Below are 7416 nucleotides of genomic sequence, written 5' to 3'. Positions count from 1 at the left end.
TGTCAAGCATCCCTCAATCTCAGAATTGATATAAATGTGGGACTGATGAGGCACACCAGGGGTTAACATATTATGGGCTATCTATGCAGCTAGGGATACCACATCCTAAATGTTCATTCTGCAGAAGTACAAGCATGATGAATATACAAGCTCAGGCAGGATATTTAAATGAATATGCAAGCTCATGCAGCAATATACAAATCAATGAGATAACATAAACAAACAAAAAACAACAACAATAACTCCTCTTTGGATTGAAGAATTTATGGACCAGACTTACAACTGACACGACACTTGGAATGAAATGAGATAGATATTCAGACAAAAGCATGAAAATCATTCAAAGGGAGTGTCTAGCTAGGAATCGTGGACCCCGTCTGAGACCGTCACAGGCAGACGAAAACAACCACAGCATCACTTTCGTTTCATCGATTTGTTACATTTATCACAAGGAGGCATACTCGTAATATCCTGCTCCTAACGTGGCATGACTGCGTACTCCCGTTAATTACAGCATCCAGTCAATGGCCGATTCAAACAAAAAATTAAAAGAGAGATCCAAGAAATAATCAATGGAGAGTAGTATGGGCAGAATCAGAATGTTGGCATAGCTGCCAACATGTCTGTGTACAATTTACTAATCATTCTCATGAAACTTACTAATAGTGGGTTGTTTTGCATAGAAGCACATGGTTTATTCATCAAAAATTGACTAATTTGCAGAATTTTACAAGGCCAAAACAGAAAGTCACAAGCTGAAATGACTAATAATTACAAAATTTTACTAGTACATGTACTGCATACGCCTCATAGGACTATTTAACAAGTCTAATTTTTCGCGAATTGAAACTTCTCAACAATTTCGTGAGTGGTTAAATTCACAATTGTTGAGTACAGTGCCGAACGGAGAAATGTATGTGTGCACATTACATGCAGGATCAGAGTTGATTTTTTGTATGTTTTTAAATTCATGAATAGCACTGGACTCTTGAAATTTGCGAAAATAAAAATCTCGCGAAATATTCGGCGTATACAGTAGTTGGCAGCTATGTTAGGATTACTTGATCATCAGGTTTTTAACTGGACTCCTGCCAACATAAGATGCCTCCATGGCATTTTCAGTACAGTACGACATTATGTAGTCATGTCATTCCAAAGTTTAATTTTTGATGTAACTTTTTTAATCTACAGAGGCTATACACCAATCTGCTTCTTGTGTCGGCTTCTGCTTCAATTGACATTCATGTGGGGAAGCTCTGTTGAAAGATCAACATTACTTGGAAATGACGAGTAAAGCCATCAGTCTACTAGTGTGTGTCTATGTTCGTGCAGGGAGGTCCTCCCTGGTTCATGTGTGTGTGTGTGTGTGTGTGTGTGTGTGTGTGTGTGTGTACGTGTGTGTAAACTGTCTAGTATACAGTGACCCTATTATCATGATTCGCAGAACCTATGTTGCTTCTTGTAAGGAGCTACAATAGAGCTGCAATGTGTGCACTGGCTATGGTGCACATCCTCTGAAGTTTACTGTGTTGAGGATAAAGTTCGACAAAAATACTATAATTTCAGTGCTTGAAGCCTTCCATCAATATGTGTGATTCTACTGGACACATCTTTGCTACCCTGGCATCACTCCTTTTTACTGATTCTTTTTTTTTTTTGCCGACTATGCATGTTAAGCTGAGTGATGGCGCGATCCCCGAGAGCTGCTGTGAGCTGCTGCCACTGAGTAATTGGGTCAGCCGGGATCGCCACATCACTAGGCCCAACGCGTATAGTCCGGGGGAAAAAAAAATGGATAAAAAGAGTCCAGAACTGTTTACCCTGTTGAAGAATTTGACTACAAAAATGTCCACTTCTCCACACAAAATGTTCACCTACATAGACATGTGGATTGAGGGAATGCGGCAATACTGTATTAGCAAAACACATCAGTGACAGTTTGGGGAAAATCGGACAATTCATTCAAAAGTTATGAATTTTTAAAGTATCTGTACAGTCACTGCTGGATGAGAAGACTGCTACAGTGTATGATGTCATATGCGTACAACAATATAAAGAAAATAAAAGGAGAATTTCACAAAACTTCACTTTTTGAATAAAGTGCACATTTCTTTGACTTTTGACTGACATATGTTAAGGGTAATATTATTCCCCTTGCCTTCTGAAAGAGAGAAGTCAAGTGTTCTTTTGTTATGTGAGAAAAGTGTAAATATGTTGAATTTTCTTTATTCTTTCTTTATATCGTTGTACACATGTGACATCACAAGCTTTAGTAGTCTCCTAATCCAGCCTTGACTGAGCAGCAAACTTCAAAAATTCATAATTATTGAACGGCCTGTCTGATTTTCCTCAAACTCTCACTGATGTGTTCTACTAATATTGCTGCATTCACGCAACCCACATGTCTATGAAGGTGAACTTGTCCTTTAAAAGTGACCATGACACAAATGAAGACAAAGAGGCAGGCAAGTATTTTGTGGAACAATAATTGTTATTTCTGACCTCAAGCTAGTCATCACTACTACTGACACAAGAAAAACACAAAAAGTTACAGGGACAAAGCCACAGATTATCTTTACACAGCTGTTTGCCAAAATCTCTGGGCAGTTCAGTAGTAACTCAAATTGGCAACAGTCTGTCACCATTCAAATCAATAAAACTTCACTGCCTGTATCATTTTCTTTTTCTTTTACACTACAATTGGCAACTTTTCAGGCATTGTTGCTATCAATTACAAAATATTGTATACACTGACTTCGAAAAGTTTTTTTGTTTTTGTTTTTGTTTGCTCCACTGGTAGGCAATAAAGACTTATATTAACAAGAGTACAATTCACAAGTTTTTGAACCAAAGAAGAAAATAAGCTGTCATGATTCAACTTACTAAAATAAAACACTGTACAGAGAGTAAACATTCTAACTGGGAACTGATCGAGTGAAATCTTGTGTTTGATACGAGCATCCGCATACACATATGTCCTCTTTAATCTCTTTCTCTCCCCCTCTCTCTCTCTATCTCACTCTCTCTTTCACGCACATGTACATACAGGCATGTATACACAAGAGGCTACTAACGTTACAGGTTATTACAGTTAACTGACTAGATCGTTATGGTTTCATCATACAGATACTGTCAATATAATTGCGAGTTCATTTATGTGCGGCCCCAAAAACACAAAACAACAGTGAATGGACTTCCGAGAATTTCATTTAACATCATCATACAGTTTGCAAATCTGCTGGGAAAAAGAGGAGAAGACAAAAAGACAGACAAACAATGTGTAAAATACACGTATGACTTATAGGTGAAAGAGCAGTAGTCCAAATGGGCGAGAAAGGGTGGGAAAGTATCATACAGCAGAACTTATTATGTGCAGATATGTACAATGAAAAGGGTACTGGCTATGCTTCTGCTCACACCTGAAGATAAGAGTGGGGATTGGAATTAGCGAAGAAAATGTTCAGAGTGGACCCTCTTCAAAACACTACCTTTCCTAGTCATCAACATGCTGTACTTAAAAACATGTGAAGCTAGCTAGCACAGACTTGGCACAAACTAAAACCATACAAGTTACCATGGTGCATAACACCCATAACAAAAAAAAAAAATAAAATCTTCATTTTGTCTTCATCCAGAAATGCCAAGTTGTTGTTTTTTTTTTTTTTTTCATTTTCTCCCCCACCACAGTGATAGAAACCTCAAAAGATATTTGATTAGCTTTGCATACATACATCAGAACAGAGCTCTTCCTCCTATGCTCAAGTTGCTTCTATTTTACTGCATTAGGACATTCAACTATCAAAATATTGTCCTCGTATTTCTTCAGAACTTATTCCCTACACTGAACAAATGAATTTGAGAAGATGCGATCACACTGGAACATTTGCGGGAGAGAAAGAACAAAACAATCACTGTTACCTACAGTATCACATTAACAGTTCTGTACATAAAAACTATGGCAAACACGTAAGGTCTTGGTACAAAATGCCACGAGATCAAGTAACTTTGATTTGACACAATTTCACAGAGAGGTTTTTTTGTCTTTTCTTTTGTTATAAAAGTGATTCCCTGAAGACAAGAAAGATCGCTATGAACCACTTATGTCTAAAATACGATCTGGGTCTAACACATGTGACTGTATATGTCACGTGGCTGCAAACAGACAAGCAGACAAAAAATGTGTGAATGTTGGATATCACGGTACGTACGAGATGTCAACCTGAATTCAAACTGTGAGCTACAGTCAATGGACAGAAACTAGCAAGCAGCATAAAACTGATCACTCAAAAACACAAGTTTATAAGTCATGCATAATGTTTCCATCAATTTTAACTCTTTTTTTTTTTTTTTTTTGGGGGGGGGGGGAGGGAATGGGGGAACCATCAAGAACTTTTGCTGTTTTGTTTTTTGTTTTTTTTATAATAAGCCTAATATCATCGTCGTAAACAAGATAAAAACTTGGCGAGGACCATTCACAGTCATACATGTGCTGAATTCATAATTTAGTTCCAAAGATGTGGACAGTAGAAGTGCTGGTACCTAGGCATGCATGGCAGGAAGCCACTTTGTTCTATTTACCACATATTCCTCCCATCCCCCCCTTCCTTTAACTAAAACCTTTCAGTAAACGAACATGTTTCAAGCATACAGCCAAAAAAGTATCAAACGGCACCTGAATATAGCATTTTACAACTTCGACGGAACAGACACACATAAGCACACAGGTAACAAATATTTGTTTTCATTCTTTTGTTTGATTCTTTGTCATACTTGGGTGTGGGCAAAGTTACAATTTTGATCTCCCAATGCAACCTGGACTCTTGCATATGTATTTAATCAAGTTCATAATTTCCTGTTGCGTTCATTTTCTGCCACGGGTTGACAGTTACAACTTTCCAACAATGTCGGTATACAAATGTACATACACACAAGGATATCGACTGACTACCAGTTATTATTTTCTGATTCCCTGTCACGCTTCCTCTTACCACGACCGCCGCCCCCCCCCCCCCCCCTGAATGCTGAAGGCACGTTGACGTACTCAGCTCATATTTCAAGAATTTTAAAATAAAAATACAATGACTTTGGACTTGACAATGCACTAAAATGAACAAAGTGCTCAATGTGGCAATGCTGGTTTGCGGATGAACGAAGGGAATAAAGAGCTTACACACAAGATTGTCAAAGAGCTATACAATATGATACAAAGAAAACAAACTAATTAAACAACAATAGCGGCATTTTCATACCTATCATTCTGTGTTTCTTTGTTAATATTAGTTGTTTTGGTTGTTTTTTTTACTTCAGTTGTTATTTTTTCTTGCCTTTTGTTGACACTCATTCATACATGAAATCGCATTTGCATGATGCCGGCTTCGAGTCCAAGTACAACTGTATACAATCAAACCAACTTGACATACGCACTTTGACAATGAAGAAAAACATGTATCCATAGATACACAATCAAAGGTAAACATTTACCATTATCAAAAGTCCCAATTAATAGTTTCTTGCACATATTCCTTCCTACATATACATGTATATTTTATATATATATGGAGACTTACTCTACAAAACAGACACTTTATCTTTTTTTTTTACTTTGTTATATTTTTAGGATACTCACAAAGAAAGCAAACAGAAAATTTCACTCACTGAAGATCTTTGTACATAAAAAGCCATTATAAAATGCACTAAAACACATTCTTTATCATTCATTGATAATTGAAGAGGAAGAAAAAAAAAATCAACAAATGTGTCATACTTTGACGGAATCCTAATCTAAAATATTTGGCCCGATGTTCTTACAGAAATTTGCCATGCTTCTTTTTGTTGTTGTTAATATATATCTATATATAGAGATGACCTACGGTGCTATGTAAATACTAACTGCACAACTGTACACAACATACTTTTAACAAAACATACGTTAGTTTATGTTCATCGTCATGGAAACAGACATCAAACTAAAAACTTTACACATCTTAGTGGGTCTTTGACAGGATTCTCACGATTCACACGTGTTGAGGTGCTTGTTCGCATGATATCTCATTTTAAAAAAAAGCACAGTGTAGTAAATGTATGCATTAAGCTTGAATCACTAACTACGCCTCTCCTCAAAATTGATTGTGATAGCTTGGTGCCTTGACTCAAGAACAGGAGTTCATTCTGTGCATACCACAGTTTAGAAAGAAAAAAAGACAAATCTTTATCGCTTTTCATACAGAATTCCTTAATCGTCAGTTTGCTATCTTGCTGTCTCATACACTTGCACCCTTCACAATCATCGCAGAGCATCGTCCTAACATGCCTTTGTATTTCAAAGTCTATTTCATCCGCTACTTAGCATTACAGCATTCCGCCCAGACTCACAGACATGTCTACACTATGAAGTAAAGCTCCCATCACTACACACACACGCTTTCTGCCCATATGCCAAGACAAGGAGAGAAAAAAAAAAAGCATGATAGCAAGAGACTGCGCAAAGATTTAATGAGACAGTGAAATCTTGAAACCTTACTCCTAAATCATCACTTTTATATTCAAAATACCGCAGACATACACATATGAAGTATTCAAATGTCTTGGAAAAGTCAGAAGCTCAGCAAATATGACAAGAATCAAGCAAACTTATGCTAGCATCGGAGAATGGATACATATACAATATGTACATGTATGTATACCTACATTGGACATCAATTTTTGAGTTCTTTTTTTTTTTCTTTTTTTTTCTCTCTTTTTTTTTTCTTCAAGCTTGCAACTCCTGCACAGGAATAATCATATATATTTATATAGATATAAAAAAAAAAGAAGAGGAAAAAAGTAGTTCCAACGTTGCCATGCCATACGGTGCTGACGCAAGACATGACATGCTGATCCTAAACACCGTTCCCCTAACCGAGTGGCGGGCTGTCTGACACAGCATACTCCTCCTGCAGCTTGGGTGATGAGTCCCTTAGCAACCACCTCCAGCCTGGCTCGCAAATGTCAAATCTCCAAAATAAATTCCAAAGGATATCTGCCGACGGGAAAACATGTAGATGCAGAGAACGGGTGTAATTAGCATTATTCAACACACACGAATGACAGCAGGAGTCCCACTTCAACGGATTGCCGCATGATGCCATGACAATACCCTGTATACATGTCTATGCAGTTATTACATAATATTTGTAGCATCTTTGCATAATTTAGGGCCTCTTTCGCATTCCCTCTTTCCCATTTTGCATGTGTTACCTAACCAACAGATATAGTATAGCATGTGTCATCACACATCAAGCCGTTCCCCCTCCATATACATGTACATGTAGCTACCAAGAAATCAAGTGCTACGTTCAAACAATCCAATCATTGTTAACTTTTGGTCCAAAAGGCATCTTACTCTTCCTGAAAGATGAAAATATTGCAAGTCCACAT

General features: G+C 37.3%; 1 protein-coding gene across 1 annotated transcript in view; it reads right to left on the bottom strand.

The window, feature by feature from the left end:
- Positions 1-4383: 4383 nt before the first annotated feature.
- LOC140246233 (guanine nucleotide-binding protein G(i) subunit alpha) overlaps positions 4384-7416 on the bottom strand; it is an 89494-nt gene continuing 86461 nt past the window's right edge. The window contains exon 9 of the mRNA XM_072325689.1: positions 4384-7018. The gene's annotated coding sequence lies outside the window, so the exon portion shown is untranslated. The remainder of the gene's footprint in view (positions 7019-7416) is intronic.

The sequence above is a fragment of the Diadema setosum genome, chromosome 2, assembly GCF_964275005.1.
Source record: "Diadema setosum chromosome 2, eeDiaSeto1, whole genome shotgun sequence".
In the NCBI taxonomy this organism is placed as follows: Eukaryota; Metazoa; Echinodermata; class Echinoidea; order Diadematoida; family Diadematidae; genus Diadema; species Diadema setosum.
The sequence above is the reverse complement of the archived record's forward strand: the minus strand, read 5'-3'. Positions and strand labels throughout refer to the sequence as shown.